This window comes from Rutidosis leptorrhynchoides, chromosome 2 (genome assembly GCF_046630445.1).
Source record: "Rutidosis leptorrhynchoides isolate AG116_Rl617_1_P2 chromosome 2, CSIRO_AGI_Rlap_v1, whole genome shotgun sequence".
Taxonomy (NCBI): Eukaryota; Viridiplantae; Streptophyta; class Magnoliopsida; order Asterales; family Asteraceae; genus Rutidosis; species Rutidosis leptorrhynchoides.
This window is the reverse complement of record NC_092334.1, coordinates 567,716,213-567,722,468: the sequence shown is the minus strand read 5'-3', so window position 1 is coordinate 567,722,468 and position 6,256 is coordinate 567,716,213.

The window sequence follows — 6,256 nt, the reverse complement described above, 5'->3', positions numbered from 1 at the left end:
TAGACATTTTTTGATAATGTTTGAGTAATAAAACACTATTATTTTTGAAGTAATTTAGGTATTTATTTAAAGGTAATTATATTTAATATATATAAGACATACTAAGGTATAATAACTAATTATTAAATAATACTTAGGTTATATTATCACATATATAATTATTAAGTACATTAATAATTCGTTGTGTGTATACACCTATAACGTGAAGGTTATAATTAAAAGGTAACGTGCACTTTATACGAACCTCACCGCTATTTACGGCCTAGGGTGGTCCTTGTTGCCTTATGGGAACCGCTTGTGGATCTCGAATGCTAAGACTTAGATTTTGGTCAAGAGTCATGGACGCCCGGTAATAACAGATCGTCAGAGTGACTTACTTGATAGCAACGAGGTTTGGGCAAAATTGTACAACTATTTGTGAATGATTATAACCCGAACTTCCTAAACTAGAAACATACTATAAGTGAAAGCTTTCCATAAATAGTAGGTTTCCGAAATTAGAGACTTTTGAGAAATAGGAACTTTTCTCTAAAACCGTCATTGTTAATATAGATGCTATATTAATAAACAAAATTTATGTCTGTTAGACATTAACTAATCATACGTTCTATCTCTAGGTTGAGATCTCTGTCACGTCCTTTCGTTCAATTCTTTCGTGTGTGGAATAACTTACTTGCTACTAAGGTGAACTTCATAGCCCCACTTTTTACTGTTTCATAACTGTTTTTATAACTTTTGGGGTGAGACACATGCTTGCTTTATAACTGTTTTACACTTAGACACAAGTACTAAATTGTTAACTATGCTGTCATGCTTTGATTCATGCTAAATTCCTACCGTAATATCGTTAATTGCTACGTTTAAATGCAAACTTAATTATTGTGAGTAGGCCTATTGAGAGTAACGTCTCTAACCATTTGACCGCTGGTCTTTGGTTACATAATAATGATTTCACGACACTGACAGTACAAGGTGTCATAGGGTAAACTTGTTTAGTAGCGATATTACAAACTGCAGCAACACTTTTAGATTTATATATTTGGTATCAATCAACTTTAAACTAAATCTTGTGGTCTAAAAACTTGGTTGTTATTGATAAACCTATGAACTTCACTCAACCTTTTGGTTGACACTTTTAAGCATGTTTTGTCTCATGTACTTATATATTATGCTTCCGCTGTAGAACTTTGATGTACTTAGAAGTCAAGCCATGCACTGGGACCAGAGTTAACATCTGCGTTAATGTCGATTTTGACGGGGTGTTACAGTTGGTATCAGAGCGGTGGTTGTAGGGAACTAGGCAGTCTTAATGTGGATAATCCAGATTAATAGGGTGCATTAAAGTCTAGTCTACAGCATGACCTATAGCTTTAAGATATTATTACTTGCATTATACATATACATATCTCTTATTCTGTAACTCCGGGAGGAAACTCCCATTGTGATTCAAAATATTCTATAACTCACGCGAGTTATCTTTATAAACCTACCTTGGTTAAGGGAACCAAGGAATGTCACTCATGATTTCTGAAATTCTTGACATTCCTATGTCATCTATCATGATTTTGTGTATTACATATGTATTACATGAAATGTTATCTATGATTTTTGAAATTTCTATGTTTGTTACTACTCAGACTCAAACGTATATAACTCCCTGTTATATTGCGTACCTATGTGCCCTTGTGCCTTTGTGCATTGGTTTGCGAACCGAAAAATGTCATTATTGACTCATAAAGATTCTCGATAACTCAAAGACATTATAATGTCATCACTATTCATATTCATTACTTTTAAATTTTTGTTTTCTCGTTATTTATGATCATTGAACTTTCTTGACGGGTGGCGTCTACGAAACTCTAGGATGGAAGGGTTTGGATTACCGATTTAAAGGATCCTATAGCTCAAGCCCCTAGACCTGAATATGCCATTATGAATTGAAAGTCTTTAATCGAAAGTTTATCTGATTACATACTTATCATTTTTAATCTAGACACGTCATACTACAATTATTACATAAATGGAGTATAGACAAATCATATATCTTATCATATCTATCCCAATAGACTTTGTCTAACACTTTTCCTAAATTTCCTCTGTAAATTACGGAATCTCTTTGCTATATATACGTATTCGAGGAGACTGAGATATCATTCAGTATTCAACACCCATCTCATATCGAAAACCCTTTATTCGATCATATAATATGGATTTCTCACTTGATTCCTCGAACTCCTCGAGCTCCAATGGCAGCATAACCGGAATGAACCAACCAATTAGTCATCATCTTTTCTGAATGAATTTGGGGTGGGTTCGTAGTCTACTTAATCAATGGAGACAAGAAGAAGGTGATCCCTTCCACCCACCAAATTGTCCTATTGACGAAGAACCTGAAGCACTTACCGGCGAACCAATCCGGAACACCATTTTCACCCTCATTTCCAGGATATCCCGCCACGAGTATATAATATCTAGAATTCTAGATCTCATTCATCCCCTTGTTCCAACTGCCAATCATCCCGGAGTAATAGAAGAAGTCAACGAGCATTGCGCTCGAGTAGTGGCTTTAGAGAATATGGTGCAAAATTTACGAGCACCAACAGCATCACCAGCATCAACACCAACAGTACCATTACCACCACCAACAACAACATCCGCATCACACGTCTCAACATCACACTCGGTACCTCGAACATCAATATCATACGCCCCATAGATACCAAGTAATACCAACAACAATAACCGATGAAGTATTGATTCATAACTTCATTGGAGAAATATTTCGCGACGATTATGTAATCTCTAAAGTTTTAGGGATTATTCATTTCTAGTTCCAGCTAAAATCAAATGAGTTTAATAGTATATTAACTCATTAAATCTATATTACATCTGCAAAAAATATACATTTTCATAAAGACTATAATAAAAATACTCTTGTACAAAATATCACTTGTGAAATTTTTTAACGGGTAGGTAATGCCCGAGAAATATTTAAGTTCACAATTAAATATGTTACACTGTACATTCTTCAATTTGATTCAAAAATCATCAACTATACTCACTACTTTCACGACGATATACATTCTTTCATAGAAATCTGAACAACCATACTCATTCAAATCCAATTACATATTCTGATTTTAACAGATCAGAATCCAAGTCGAGATATAACCGATATCATCCCTCTCAGATTCTTACATCTTTCAAAGCAATGCTTTAACTTCAAAACTGTGATAGAACATCCCTTCTATTCATAAGACTCGGAAAAATATTCGTATCATTCAAAATTCTAGAACATCATATGTATATTGACGATTACAATTTGCATTCAAACTCTTCATGATTCTTGAAAACACCTCAATTAAGAAACAACCGAGAGGATGATCCAACCACATGTTACCTACGAAAAGAAAGACTTGTGCATATAGTCATACACCTGAAAAACTTTCGGAACCTAAGTAGAAGTTTAACACGTACCTGTGTCAGATCCTTTGACATTAACTTTGCAATCCCTTTTCAAAATAGCCAATTTTGTCACACCTCCAACAAATCAACTTTGACTTTTTATTCGGATTAACCTTATTATATATGTTTGCCCTTTTCGTTATCATTACCGGGGAACCTTTTATATTCCACCACATTAGCAGTAAACTTACCAACAACTCCATTGATCTTTGACTTTCCGAAAAATCATTATATTTATCGAAACCCTATCATGTGCTCATTCACATTTTGTAACGATAATTTTCATACCAAAAACCAGGAACCATCAATCATTATTTCGAATTTCGCAGCGTTTCTACGTCAACAGTTATACATATACATATAACGTCTATCTCCTGGACTTATGTATTTCAAGTCTGAAATTTTGAATAAGTACCCCAATTTACGAATCAGTTTTTGAAAGTTTGAAAAATGCTGATGAAGCAGCAAAAACTGTAAACGACCTTAACAGCCAAAAGTTTAATGATAAAGAATAGTGTGTTGGCAAAGCTCAGAAAAAGAGAAGGTTTGGTACTGAAAACGGATTGAGTAAACCATGAAGGAGGATGTGGACAAATCACAAGGACTAAACTTATACCCAAAGAATCTAGATGATTCGATTTCTGATGGAAATCACAGAAGATCTTTTTACGCATTCTAAATCCTTACAGAAGAATTTTCCTCATTATCCTTCGATTTTTAAATATTTTGGAAATTCTAAGATATCACCGTATCTTTAAGTATAAATATCCTCGGTATTTATGAAGATACCTTCATAATTATTCTTGTCTGAAATCACCTATCTCCTCGTGCTATCTGTATTACATCATAAAGGAAACTGTTTTAGTTTCTATATTCTGTAAAATTCGAGTTTAAATTATGAATGATTTCTGGAGTAGTGTTGGGAATTGAAGCATGAGTTAGTATAATATAATGACGTCGGGCCAACGTGATTATATTACAGTAAGTCATGCTAAATTTTTAATGGAACATGATGACTCACAGACCTTACAATCATCATGTGCCATGTTACATAACTCTTTCATTCTACTTAACCGCTAAACATATCAAGAAAGTATTTTCTTGATATTTCTATCTTTTGGTGATTCTGGTAATTTACCAAATCAAATCGTGCTATTAAAATTCTTTTCTGCTTAGAACATTAGTTAGGTTAATCCGAAACTTCATATCTACGAATTCTGGACCATTATTTGCTTTACTTAAAGTCGAAAAGAGAAAACAAAAGTATGGAACTCCGAAATATAAGGAAAAATATAAAGCCCGGTAACAACATGCCATCAAGGTGACTTACTTGATAGCAACGAGGTTTGGACAAAGTTGTACAACGTCTTAATGTGGAGGATTATAACCCGAACTTTCTAAAACTATAAACCTGCTTTAAAAGAAAACTTTCCAAAAGTAGAAACTCTTACTATAAATTGTCACTATTAATATAATCCTTATATTAATAATCATACTTTTTTTCTGTTAGAACATAACTGACTAAACGTTATATCTCTAGGTTGAGATCTCCGTTACTTACTTTCGTCATTTCTTTTCTTTGTGGATTATCTTCAACTGCTATTTAAGATGAGTTTTCATAGCTCCCTTTTTAATTGCTTTTGTAATATATATTTTTGGGCTGAGAATACATGCAATTTTTATAACTACTTTACGTTTAGACACAAGTACTCAATTATTATTATGCTGTCATGCTTTGATTCATGCTAAATCCTCACCGTAATATCGTTAATTGCTTGGTATAACGCAAACTTAATTATTGTGAATAGATCTATTGAGAGTAACGTCTCTAACTATTTGACCGCTGGTCTTTGGTTACATAATAATGATTCCACGACACTGACAGTACAAGGTGTCATAGGGTAAACTTGTTTAGTAACGATATTACAAACTGCAACAACACTTTTAGATTGATATTTCTATATCAATCAACTTTAAACTAAATCTTGTGATCTATCATTATTATCAAAATCATTGTTTATGATAAACCTATGAACTTCACTCAACCTTTTGGTTGACACTTTTAAGCATGTTTTGTCTCAGGTACTTATATATTATGCTTCCGCTGTAGAACTTTGATGTACTTAGAAGTCAAGCCATGCACTGGGACCAGAGTTAACATCTGCGCCAATGTCGATTTTGACGGGGTGTTACAGATAAAAAGTCAACCGAATTTTGATTCTTCAATTTCGAGTGTTTCCGCTTAATTTGATGATTCTCGAGTGTTACTCGGAGGAGTGACAACAAGTTTCATGAAGGAATCCTTATCAAAAACACAGTTCGCTTGCTGTTAACGCTATACGCTAACTGTTCATCAATCACTCTGCTGTTGATTGTTGTTTTTGACACAAATCGTTAACAAAAAACCTCATGTCGCTGCTTCTAGGAGATGTTGCAATTAATTTCATAACTCAAATCGTTCAAATTGGAATTTTGAAAAATTTTGTGTCAATGAAGATGAAGATCAAGCTTGACAAGAAATGTTACATGATGATGAAAACGAACAGAAACATGATCATGAAACGGACATAAGCAGTATGAATCTGAGATGCTTGATATCAGATTCGATTTAACGGAACATTTAACATCCGTTAACTTTAGGGACTTCACAATCAAAATGAACAAACAACGGGGACTATAAGTGTAATGTTTCAAAATTTAATGACACATAATCAGTTTAACTGATCTAACAAGTAACCGGTCACCTTTTTGTTTATATTAGCACATTTTTTCAAAGTACATAGCTTCAATA